This window comes from Hyaena hyaena, unplaced genomic scaffold (assembly GCF_003009895.1).
Source record: "Hyaena hyaena isolate Hyena2069 unplaced genomic scaffold, ASM300989v1 scaffold_69, whole genome shotgun sequence".
Classification (NCBI taxonomy): Eukaryota; Metazoa; Chordata; class Mammalia; order Carnivora; family Hyaenidae; genus Hyaena; species Hyaena hyaena.
Genome location: NW_024080702.1, coordinates 1,582,482 through 1,595,747, shown reverse-complemented (window position 1 = coordinate 1,595,747; position 13,266 = coordinate 1,582,482).

The following is a 13,266-nucleotide window of genomic DNA, read 5'->3' as shown; positions in this document are numbered from 1 at the left end:
GCCCCCCTGCCCCCCCCCCCAGGGGACGGTGATACCCTGTGCTGCAGAGGACGTCACGCATCACTCGCAGGAACAGAGAGGTGCAAGAGCGAGGCAGCCCCTGCACACCCCGGAAGCCCTGCTTGCTCTCGGGATGTTCCTCTGTCTGAACAGCAAAGGCGGCCGACGTGCTGCCAACACGCAGACACTGAGAAATTAAGTCAAAATGGATGACAGAGTTAAATGTCAACATAAAACCATAATAAAAGAAACTTTGGGGGATCTAGGGCTAGTCAAACAATCCTTAGACGTGGCCCCAAAAGCTCAATCCATGAAGGGAGAAACCTACATGGCACTTCATCAAAATTAAAGCTTTTGCTCTGGGAGATGCCCCAGAAAGGGTCCGAGGACTAGACCAGCTCAGAACAGGAGATGGTATTTGCGCACCGAATATCTGACAAAGGACTCGAATCTAAACTATATGAAGAACTCTCAAAATTCAGCAGTAAAAAAAAAAAAAAAGCAAATAGTAGAGGGGCGCCTCGGGGGATCAGTCAGGTAAGCGTCCGACTTTGGCTCAGGTCATGATCTCACGGTTCGTGGGTTCGAGCCCCACGTCGGGCTCTGTGCTGACAGCTCGGAGCCTGGAGCTGCTTCGGATCCTGCGTCTCCCTCTCTCTCTCTCTGCCCCTCTCACACTCTCTCTCTCTCTCTCAAAAATGAATAAACTTCAAAAAACATTAAAATAAGAAAAGCTAACAGTCGATTTGGAGCATGGGCCAGAGACAGGAAGAGACACGCCACGAAAGAGGGGACACTGATGGCAAGCGCACCTCCACTGACGGGCAGAGCGGCGCACCTGCAGCCCGCAGCAAGAGGGCGGTCCTCACCCATGGCAGGGGCTGAAATGAAAAACAGCGACAACAGCCACGCTGAGAAGACAGAGAAACTGGATCGCTCCCGCCTTGCCGTGCAAATGCCCAGCGGTATAGCCTCCAGGGAAAAAGAGTTTGGCAGCGTCTCAAAAACACTAAACATCCCACCAGCATACGGCCCAGCAGTCATGCACCTGGGTATTTCTCCCAGAGAAATGGCACTTCGTGTTTACACAGAAGCCCGCACTGAATATTTATAGCAGCTTTATTTGTAAAACCAGAACTTGGAAACAATCCAAATGTCGTTAATTGGTGAGCAGTTAAACAAACTGTGGCCCATCCACACATGGAACGTTCCTCACCAGTGGAACGGAACAAACTATTGATAACAAACCACCACTTGCGTGAACCTCGAGAGGAGAATGCAGAGTGGAAAAGAGACAGTTCCCAAAGGTTACGTATTATGATTCCATTTATATGCCATTTTTGAAAGGACAAAACTATAGGGATGGAGAACAGATTAGTAGTCTGGGGGGGGTGGCGGGGGGTGGAGAGAGGGATGTGGCTGCCGCTGTAAAAAGACAGCACGAGGGTCCTCACAGTGGTAGGGAAGTTCTGTATCTTGCCTCCTATGGATGCTAATATTGGACTGGTTACAATACTGCACTGTAGTTTTGCAAGATATTACCATTGGGGAAACTAGAAAGGGCACCTGAGATCTCTCCACACTGTTTCTTACAACTACATGTAAACCCACAATTATCTCTCAAAGTAAAAAGGTTATTTTAAAACAAAGAGGCTCCTGGGTGGCTCAGCCGGTTGAGCGTCCGACTTACACTCGGGTCATGATCTTGCGGTTCGTGGGTTTGAGCCCCGTGTCGGGCTCTGTGCTGACAGCTCAGAGCCTGGAGCTGCTTCAGATTCTGTGTCTCCCTCTCTCTCTGCCCCTCCCCTGCTTGTGCGCGCTCTCTCTCTCTCACTCTCTCAAAAATAGAAACAGATGATTTTTTTTTAAAAAAAGAACTGTTCATCAAAAGGCATTTTAAGCATGCCCCTTTTTTGGATGTGTTGTTTTTTTTTAACTGGGAAAAAACCACGAGACTATTAGGAAGATTTGAATTCTGATAGGCTGTTTGGTGATACTGAGGGATAATTATTAACATTTTTAGCTCTGATGATGGTATTTTGATTATGTCAGTTAAAAAAAAAAAAGGAGTCCTTGTCTTGTGGAGCATTACACTTGCCAACACGAGGGCGATTGCGGAATTTGCTTCAAAGTTACCCATCGGGACTAGAGATGGGAGAAGGCAAGTGATGGGCACAGGGGTCATTACACTCTTCCACAGAAGTTTGTACATATTTGAAATTTTCCGTAGTAAAAACGGCACCGTGAAGTGTGGAAAAGCCCGGGGGTGGGGGAGGGGGAGTCTCTGAGCCATACATGGCCAACGACAAGCAAAAGACCCAGAACCCATAAGGGAGTTTAAAAATTTCTAAAGAGACACGATCCAATAGAAAATTGGCAAAACTCTCAAGCAGACACTTCAAAAAGAGAAGTGCAAAAGGCCAATAAAGGCGTGAGAAGGGCACTCAGCTCGGTGATCAGGTGATGGGTAGTAAAGTCCCACGGAGGCACCACCACAGACCCACCGGGTCGGGGGCCTCCGAAGGGCACGTGGAGGACACTGGGACCTCTTCTGAGCTGGCAGTGGGATCATCAAATGTCTCTTCTTTTCTTAAAAATTTTTTTTACATTTATTTATTTTTTGAGAGACAGAGAGAGACAGAGCACAAATGGGGAAGGGGCAGAGAGAGAGGGAGACACAGAATCTGAAGCAGCTCCAGGCTCTGAGCTGGCAGTCAGCACAGAGCCCGACGCGGGGCTCGAACCCACGAACCGTGAGATCACGACCTGAGCCGAAGTCGGACACTCAACCGACTGAGCCCCCCAGGCGCCCTCATCAAATCTTTTCTGTCTCAAGTTCCCTCTCCGTCACCTCCCAGCCCCTCGGCACCACCGCTGATACGGCCCCTCCATCATCTTGGCTCGCCCGCCTCATTGCTGCTCCGCTGCCCCCCCTCTCCCCGCCCCTCCAGTCCAGCCTCCAGGCTCTGTGAACCGCCACTGCTTGTCCAGACTTCTCCTGCGTCCCGCTGCCGGGGGGGGGGGGGGGGGGGGGGGAGACACGCCTGGTGTGCCCGCCTCCTCGGAGCGGTGCCTGCCCCTCCCCGCCTCGGTGCCGGCCGCCCTGCCCCCTTCCTCACTGTCCTCAGGACACCCCGAGCCTCCGGCTGAGGAGAGGCTGACCCAGGAGCAGGCCGTGGACACCAGCTTTTCACGCCGGGGAGGCCCTAGGAGGCCGAGCCCTTCCTGGTGAGCCCACATCTAGAACATCACCTCGGCTCTGGAGGGACACCGATGCGCAGGAAGAGCAACTAGCATTTATGCAGAGCTGGGTTTCCGTCCCAGGAACTTGTCTCGGGGAGGCTAGATGGCCACACTGTTGCGAAGAGGCAGGGGTGAAGTCCCACAGCTCTGGGCCCGGGCCCGTGTGCCGCACGTCTGCTGAGATCAGCCCGGTCCCCTCGCTGGGACCCCAGCAGCCAGGCGTGGTCAGGAGTGAGGGGACACAGGCCTCGTTCTTGCTGGGGGCCTGGCACGTTCGCGGCCACTCTGGGAGCGAACTCGAAGTCCTCGGTTTCAAAACCGTGTTTCCCCCGCAGCCCCACGCGGAGGAGGCAACCAGGATTGAGACACATCTAGAGGCCGTGTGGTCACAGTGGACAACGGTGAGCATCGGTCGGGGTGGGGGGGGGGCTGCTGCTTTGGGCCTCTGGTTGGGCTCCCATGGTGCAAACGGAAGCGTCTTGTTCTGTGTTTCTTGAAAAAGCAGAAGGGAGCGAGGCTCGGAGACGGAACAACTTTCCACCCTCCCGCGGGGCGCGCACCCCCAGGATCCCAGGAAGGGTTTCCATCGCGATGACAAAAACCGGCGCGGTGCCTAGCGCACCTCCTCCGGCCCAACCCCCGTTCTCTGCGCCGCGCAGGCACCGCTGTTCATTCCCCCACCCCGAGTGCTCCTAGGTGCCACCCAGGGGGAACCGAGGCAGAGGGACCACCCAGCCAGTAAGTGGCACGGCCAGGCTTTGAACCCGAGCTGCGTGCCGTCACCTTGACCGCGGCCACTCGCGACAGGTGCAGCTGAGCGGCCGTGTCTCGGCCTCTGACTGTGAGGCGCACTTGGCACCATCCTCTCCAGCTGTGTTACGCACTCCCTAAAATAACCTTCAGTATGTTGTATCCCATCATGCATTAAGTTGACACCTAACATATTTCGTTAAGTTTAAATAGTTACAATGAATACAATTCCTGGCACGTTGTAAATATTGACGCTTAAAAACAAAACTGTCATATCACTTTCTAAAATGTAACCAGATGGAAAATAAATACATTGATTGGATCCAACACGATCCATTAAAAAATAGAACCTGAACAACCTCTTCTAGCATTTAGATACTTGATCTCTCTGTTACTCCTAGAACTCATATTCCTATTTCAATTCCTCTTCAGATACTTACCCTAAGTTAATATTTTTACATTGGAAAGTCTTACCGATCACTCTACATGCTTCTCTGCAACACAAATGTATCTGTAAGTTGAAATTTTAAAATTTGTTGTATTTACTGCAAGCCTTTCAGTGTTAGAAAAATTCCTCTGGAGTTATTTATCATTATAATGATCATTTCACAACTGATTAAAAATATATAAATATATTATGAACTCGGAATAATAATTATTGGCCACGAAAAGTACAATTTTGTTGGAAACGCATCTGGTAAAGAAAAGGATGGGGCTTTCTTTGTCCACGACTTCACGGGTCCGGGAATGACCGACGCAGTACTGAACGGAGACAGTTCTGTTCTCGTTTCCCATCTCGTCGCTGTCAGGGCTGAGAGCCGCGTTCACATAGAGAGTAGACGGGAAATTCTGCGGCAGCGGTGGGGTTGTCTGAGCCCCTCCACGCCGTGTGCAAAAACTGCGAGGTGATCTCCTGCCAACAGTTATGAGTGACGATTTACAGCTGACAATCCAATTCGCTCCACCTTCAGGGGGAGAAAAGCTGAGCACTGGAAATCACCTGGCTTTCCACGGGATCTTTATGGCCCCAGGAGAGTCTGCGTGTCTGCGAGAAAGGTGTGGCAGGCACGATTCCTGTCCCAAGTCATCGCTCCCGCCCCCCCCACCGGAACAATCATTTCTCACTCCATTGATGCTGACTCAACGTTAGCAGGGCTGCCCCGGAGACTTCAGCGTGGCTGTGTGGTCGTGTGGTCGTGTGGTCGAACCGCGGGCTTAGCCTCTCCCCACAGGTCACCGGGGTCAGAGAGAGGAGCTCCGCCCGCTCAGCCAGGCCCCAGCGTGCACAGGGAGCCTCCCGGCCAAGTGCACCGGGGGCAAAGGTGTACAGGAAGTCCCCAAGGGTTGTTACACAGCAAAAGTAGCTGATTCAAAATCCCTGGGGCTTTTGAAAAATATGGCAATTGACAAACTGGTTCTAAAATTTACATGTAACTGCCAACGAGTTGGAGGAGCCAAAAGGAAAATACCTTGAAAACTGAAGATAAAATTAGACGGACTCACACTGCCAATCATCCGCCTGGTTAGAGAGGGAGCAGTCGAGGCCGCGTGGGTGTGCGGGAAGGCACTGCTCGCAGGCATCCGACGCTCTTTCCCGCCGGGCACTAAGGTCCACCCAGTGCATCCCGACAGGTCTAGGGGGCGTAACGGTATCATTACTTCCTTACCTTTTCCAATAAAGCGTTTTATTCATTTAAAAATTGTTTAAAATGTTTGTTTTTGAGATAGAGCACAAGCAGGGGAGGGGCAGAGAGGGAGACACAGAATCGGAAGCAGCTCCAGGCTCTGAGCTGTCAGCACAGAGCCCGACGCGCGGCTCGAACTCAGGAACCGTGAGATCATGACCTGAGCCACAGTCAGACGCTTAACTGACTGAGCTTCCCATGAGCTCCTCCAATAAAGTGTTTTAAAACTTAAACGACTTTAACTCCTTCTTTAAATAAATTTTTGTCCAACTCTTAGAGCTGAAAATTTAGTTCATTCAACTTATGGAAAAAATATGCATATAATCCTACTTGTCAAACCTGTCACCTAAAGAGACACACTTTCTGTCAGCAGGTGACTTCATTTTACAATGTGAATGCTACTAAACATTTCCCGGAACATTACAGAATCCGCTGAGAATTATCTTAGAGGATGCAAATTGTACGGCAGATTATAAAAAACAGTCACGGTTACATTCAAGAAAGATTAAAGTCTAATATAATTAATGTTTCTATTTTATAATATTTTACAAGAGGTAGAAAATAAAGCATTGTGTTCTTTTCTAAAAATTATTTATTTATTTTTAATGTTTTATTTATTTCTGAGAGAGAGACAGAGTGAACAGGGGAGGGCCAGAGAGAGAGGTAGACACAGAATCTGCAGCAGGCTCCAGGCTCTGAGCTGTCGGCACAGAGCCCGACGCGGGGCTCGAACCCACGAACCGCGAGATCATGACCGAGCTGAAGTCGGACGCTTAACCGACTGAGCCACCCGGGCGGCCCAAGCATTGTGTTCTTTAACATGACTTCATTTATAACAGGTATAACATGTCCCTAGGCAGGTGGGTCCCTCAAGGACGAGGAGTCTGATACGACCCCTGAAGCAAGGCAGGGCTTTCCTTTGGTGAACACGAGGAAGTACGTGTACCAGTGTACATTTCTGGCTTTGGAGATTGACTAAATGAAAATCAAGTAAAAATATCAGAAATAATTCCACTCAGTTTTGGATTTTCTCCTGAATTTAGAGGAAGGGGAAGGATATACTAAAAACCAGTCACTCCAACAGCTCATATGTCATATTTACTTTTTCCCGTTGGGGTGGAAATACCAAACATTTGAAAATACGAACTCAGAGCAGGCTTGATTGACCAAAATCAGAACATTTCTTGAAACGATTTAAAAAGGTGGGGTTCAACTAGCTCATTGGTCCGTGCCCGTCCACTATGAGAGAGAGTGGGCACATGTTTTACACAATGGATCTTGAAAAAGTGGTCGTCTCAGAAGACACTCCGGCTGGATTACATAGAATTGCCATCGTCAATGTCAGTGCTCAGCTGTGGAGAGTGGCTTTCCCTTCTCCCCAGTGACATGCCACCCAGGATGCGTCCTGAGATCAGCAAAGGAGAGCACTGCTTGTATACAGTTGAAAAGGTAGCTCAGACATTGATTACTTCTTACCGTTGTCTGCTTTGCTGTCACGAGCTTCTCTCTCAAGGCCACTCTGTCCTTTGGCACCTGTCGGGGACACAAGGGGCTCAATCCAGGTCATACCTCCCTGAGCGCAGGGTGTCCCGACAGGCACCCCCGAGTCCGGACCCCAGGGCGCTCATGGGCCTGGCCTGGCTGTGAGCGCTCTCCTGAGCCCAGGTCCAGGCACCGGAGTAGGATGTGGGACCAGTGAGGAAGCCTTTGCTCCTCACACAGAGAAGCATCCACAGAGGCGGGGCCTCTGGAACCTGATCGTTTGGAGCCCTCCAGCTCCCTGACGAGTTGGGGTCCCAGGGGCCCCCTCCCAGCTCAGAGGCCACGCTCTCCACGGCCCTGCCACACAGGCCACGCTGGCAACCTTGAGGCGCTGGATGTCAGGACACAGAAGCCACATAACAGAGATGCAAGCTCTATTTTTGTGTCACTGCTGAAAGGCAACATGACTGACGTCTTTCAGACAAGATATAAAAGGGGCACTTGTGGCTGCTCAGTGATTCCCTGGGTGTTATAATGATCGCCCATCTCTGGAGATTTCTCTGGTAAGTTTCCATCTACAACGTTACCCGGTTACCCAAGAGGGTAGGAGATGCGGGGGGAGAGCTATACAGGGGGCTGGAGGCGGGCCCTGGGCACCGTCTGGGCTACTTAATTGAACCAGTTCCCTGACAAATGACTAAGGGACCCCAAGAATAGTTAGCACCGATCCCTACTTCGTCTTTTTTTACTGAGATAAAATACACATAGCAACACACACACCACACAACACACCTACAGCTCAACGGCCTTGGTACATTCAGTGCCATCAGTTGCCTCTGTCTAGTCCCAGAATTTTTGCATCACCCCCCACAGAACCCCACGCCCATTCGCCGTCAGCCCCCCAACTCCCCTCCCCCAGCCCCAGCAGCTGCCACTCTGCTGTCTGTCCCCACGGATTTGCCTGTTCTGGATGTTTCCTACAAAGGGAGTCATGTGCCACGTGGCCTTCTGTGTCTGGCTCCTTGCACGTAGCATCACTTTGATCCCCCTCCATTTTGAGGAGCCTGTAACCCCACACTGATGGCTGGTTTCCAGGTTTCTATGGTGATGAGGCTAAGGTTCCTCCCAGCACCCCGGGGTCTCTCAGCCCATCACGTGCCCGACTCCAGCTCTCTGGCCCTCCCTTCCAGCAAGGCCAAGGGCAGCACCCCGGGGCTGGGGGCCAACTGTCCCTCCCCAGTCAGGGCCCCTGCAGACCCCCAGCCCCTCCACGGGGCACAGTCCCTAAGAGGGACCTCTCCCTGCCTCCTGGCTTTTCTCTAGGACGCTGGCTAGACGGCTGCTCAGTGTGGGGAGTGAACCGATCCTGGGACACCTGCTAATGGGTATTTCCAGGAACTTCCTGCAAACCTGCTAGCACGGGACAAAGCACAGAAAACAGGGAGATTCCCCCAAACACACACACACTGGTTTCCTGGAAACCCACCAGTTCGTACCTACGTGCCAGCTTTAAGGACGGCGTAGTTGTTCATTGTATCTAAATAGTTTGCTTTGTTATATTGTGTTTCTTTTGAGTTTTTCCCATGGAACATTTTATTGTAACTCCCAAGTTCCAAGTCTTTATTTTTTTGGTCCTTTAAGGTCAAAACAAAAAAAACCCCACTGAATTTTCTGTTTACTTGTTCTTCCATTGCTTCGGGGATATTACTCAGCTTCTAAATGCCTCGCTGTGAGGGCAGCCCAGGGGCTGCTCCGTCCCCCACCTCCGTGTCCAGCCTGACCCGGCAGGAGAAATATTTCGAACTGGTTAGGAGTTTGAATTTTATTGCTTAGGATGAACTGGAGTCAGGACATTCTCAGTCTGTACTTGACTTTTCAATGTCAAAACAGAGGGGTCTCTGAGTTATTACTTACTTACCTACTTTGTTCACTCCTTGGCTTAGAAAAGTGCTTGGCATATGGTACCGTCTGACGGGCCTGTGCTGAATCAGCTGGACACGCAGAGTGGGGTTTTGTCCAAGGTGAACAGTGACTCAGATCAGAGGGTGAGTTGGAAGGGACAGTCGGGAAGCAATTAAAGTTGATTTTTTGCTTATGCACTCTGGTGTCCAGCTTATTTAATAAACTGGACGGAGGGGCGCCCGGGGGGCTCAGTCGGTTAAGCATCTGACTCTTGATGTCAGCTCAGATCATGATCTCATGGTTATCAGTTCAAGCCCCGAGTTGGACTCTGCCCTGACAGTTCTGGAGCCTGCTTGGGGTTCTCTCTCTTTCTCTCTCTGTGACCCTTCTCCACTCGCTCTCTCAAAACTTAATAGATGAAATAGAAAATAAATAAACTGAATGGAAGCGTGGGGCCTTCATCTCTCTAAGATTAAAAAGTCAAGGATCCAAGGGTCTGATTCAACAAGCCAACCTCATATATGAAGTTAAACCTCTTAATTTAAGCAATTAATGAGTTCATGTATTCACTTTTTCAAGGACGTTTCTGCTCCAGAAGCTGGTGGAAATGGAAGGCACTAAACAAGGGGATAGGAACGACTATTTACAAACACTGAATAAGTGTGGGTGTGACAGAGAGCATGGGGGGGGGGTCACAGCCATGAGCAGGGAAGCTCTGAGGGGACATCTGAGCATAAGACTCACTGAGAAAGGATCTGAGCAGACGAGCCTCCCAAGAAGACCCATGAACGGCCAATAAGCCCAAGGAAGGGTGCTCAACGCAGTGAGGCATCAGAGAAGTACACACCAAACCACGTGGCCACCACTATGAGGACCAGCAGTGTGACAGGCTGTGGAGGAGACAGGCGCTCTCACACAGGGCGTGAGAGTGTGAAATGGTGCAGCCAGGCTAGAAAATCGTCCAGCAGTTTCTCAAATGGTGAAATACAGAATTCTCATACGACCTAGAAATTCCATTCCTGGGAATTTACAAAAATTTAAGTCCACACAAAAACTCATATATAAACATTCATCGCAGCTTTATTCACACATAATAACCAAACAGGTAGGAACAACCTGAATGAATGCCCAGTCGTGGTCTACGCATAGGATGGAAGATTATTTGGTGATAAAAAGAAGTACTGATATGCTTGAGAACGTGGACGGACGTTGAACACACAATACTAAGTGAGTAACTCAGACACAAAGGACCATGTATTGTGTGATTCCATTCATGTGAAAGATCCAGAAGAGCCAGAAAGTAGATTTGTGATTGCCAGGGACCGGGGGGTGATGGTCAAGGTTACAGAGTTGTTTTCGGAAGCAACATGCTATTCTAGAACCAATCACGGTGATGGCTGCTGAGAGCGCTCCAAGCTGGCAGCAAGAGCAAAGGCCGACAGGTCCATACGAGCCAGAATGTTCTAGATCCATGTGGCCAAGGTCGAGGGGGACGCAGAGATGTGGTAGGGAGTTGGCAGGTCCCGGTCGTGCCGGGCCCTGGTGCGGCAGGTGAACTTTCACGTTTTACTCTGAGTGTGCTGGGAAGCCTGGAGAGGTATGAGAAAAGGTCTCCATCACATATTCCGATTGTCATTTTGAAAGATCAACACACTCCCTTGGCCAGTGAGATAAGTATGGTTTTTACATTCTTAAAAGGCTCTTTAAAAAGAATACGTACAGACGCCATGTCCAGTCTGCAGTTCCTGAAGCTGTTACTGTCTGGCTTTTCGTCGAGAAAGCTGACTGACCCCTGCGTGTCTTCAGAGGCGTTGGTGCTTCTTGGCTGAACGACTGGTGGGGCGGGGGAGGGCTGGGAGAGGAGGTGTTGCCGCGAAGCGGATGGTTTTATGTTGGGTCCAGAGGAGGGGAGAGGCGAGGGGGGCGTGCAGAGCAGGTGGGACCTGGCCCCGTCCACATGTCCACTAGATTCCCGTGCAGACTCCGTGGGCAGCTGTCTGTCCCGCGTCACGCCTCCTGCGGGGTCAGCTGCCAGGACGGCGCTTCACTGCAGGGAGGACGCTCTCGGGCCCCCCTGCCTCCTTAGACAACAGTCACTCAGCTTAAATACAATCCGCTAACGCCTCTCTGGGGTGACGCCCGGGACGCCATGCTGGTGTCTCGTGCGCGCCCGGCCCCAGGCTCACGGCGAGAGGAGGGGTGGCTGCATCGTTGTCACGGAGGGCACAGCGCATCCACTCCACCTCAGGTCTCCTCACCTCATCCCGGAAGGGAAACTTCTAGAGTCTGACCTACAACTAGCGCTGCTCTATTTTCTAGTCAGGACAGCCAGCGACAGGAGCACAAACCCTGTGAGGAAGTTACAGGTGCATTCTGGGGTGCAGCTTGTCATCTCCGCACAGCACTTGGTGACCGGGGTGGACGAGCCACCATGTCCCGGGTATTGGGTGGTGCCGAGAGCGCAGTCTCTCCAACCCACAGATCACTTGCTCACCTAAATGGGAAGCACAACTGAGCAATGGTTGTGACCCTGTGACCAGGGTCGGGGCAGGTTCACGAGGGTCACAAGGGTGGATCACCAGATTTGTGTCATCTTATGTCACTCGCCAGACATGCACATCACCTGAGACGTATTCTAGACAAAGACCTAGGCTCTTCCCAGAGACCACTCCAGCTTTTTAAAAAACATTTATTTATTTTTGAGAGACAGAGAGAGAGAGAGAAGGAGAGAGGGGCGGAGACAGGGAGACATAGATTTCGAAGCAGGCTCCAGGCTCTGAGCTGTCAGCACAGAGCCTGATGTGGGGCTCGAGCTCATGAACCGCGAGATTATGACCTGAGCTGCCGTTGGCCCAGGTGAGAACTGAGCCACCCAGGTGCCCCTTGAAATGTTTCCATTTTATTTTTTATTAAAAAATTTTTTAAGATTATTTGTTTTGAGAGACAGAGACAGCAGGAGTGAGGGAGGGAGGAGAGAGAGAATCCCAAGCAGGCTTTGCACTGTCAGCACAGAGCCCGATACAGGGCTCAAACCCATGAAACCACAAGGTCATGACCTGAGCTGAAAGTAGGAGTCACCCCAAACCAACTGGGCCACGCAGGCCCCTTGAAATGCTTCCATTTTATTTTATTTTTTTTAACTTTTTTTTTAATGTTTTTTTTTTATTTATTTCTAGGCGAGAGAGAGAGAGAGAGAGAGACAGCATGAGCAGGGGAGGGTCAGAGAGAGAGAGGGAGTCACAGACTGAAACAGGCTCCAGGCTCTGAGCTGGCAGTCAGCACAGAGCCCGACGCGGGGCTCGAACCCACGAACCGCGAGATCATGACCTAAGCGAAAGTCGGACGCTTAACCGACTAAGCCACCCAGGCGCCCCGAAATGCTTCCATTTTAAAACACACTCTCCCTCTCCCTACGAGGAGGGCACAGTGCGCTCGATGGCCCTCAAGTGCCTGCTGCTGAGTCACACACTCCGCAGACTGGCAGTCAGTGTCTGTCAACACCCCCAGAAGCCCCCTGCAACGACGGTGGAGATAACAGGGCTCAAGAGGGAAAAGAAGCACAAAAGAATTGCATTAAAAAAACTCCAAATCTACTGGATAATCTGATCACGCACAAAATTATTTTGTGAATTTCTGTGTAAAAGCCAGCTATTATGATTTCTCTTGCTTCATGTGTGAAAACACATTGCCAACCCGCTCTTTTGAATTTATTTTCCTTCACGAACCTAATATAAATGAAACAGTAAAAGCAAGCAGGTAATTGAATGAGGGTCCCTAACTTGTGTGTTCTGTCTTAGGGGACGTGGGCTATCCTCACCTGCAGGAAATACTGAAGACTCTCCATGTCATCATGCAGAATGAACCAGAACCACGGCCACTAGCATCTTGGCAGAAGGAGGTGGGTCTCGTGAAACCCGGACGTGCTGTACGTTCTGTGGCCCGATGTGCCCTGCGTTCTGTGGCCTGATGTGCCCTACGTTCTGTGGCTGGCCGTAGCCCCTTCCTTCTGGCTCAGGTGGAAAGTGCCGTGTTTGCTCTTGGCCGCATCTACCTTGAGAATGGAGACCAGATGCAGCAGACTGTTGATATTCCAGAAAATGTGGACGTCACCCTGAAGGGATGCAGTGTTACCGCAAAGGCCCCAGAGGGACCTTGAGGAGGGACTTCAATCACATTCATGTCGAGCTCAGTCTCCTTGGAAGAA